Genomic DNA, 211 nt, shown 5'->3' with positions numbered 1-211 from the left:
CAGAGGTGAATGTTAAATTGCTGCGCCATCTCCATAAGAGACGATCGACAATCGAGGGCCGTTAAAGATTTAGTCGAGACACCGTCAAGGGATTTGATAGCAGCTTGACTGTCAGAGAAGATGCGGATATCAGAAGTTGATATCACGTTTTCTCTTAGCAAGGAGAGAACCTCTTTGATCGCTAAAATTTCCGCTTGAAAGACGCTACAAT

Source organism: Eupeodes corollae, chromosome 1, assembly GCF_945859685.1.
Source record: "Eupeodes corollae chromosome 1, idEupCoro1.1, whole genome shotgun sequence".
Taxonomy (NCBI): Eukaryota; Metazoa; Arthropoda; class Insecta; order Diptera; family Syrphidae; genus Eupeodes; species Eupeodes corollae.
The sequence above is the reverse complement of the archived record's forward strand: the minus strand, read 5'-3'. Positions refer to the sequence as shown.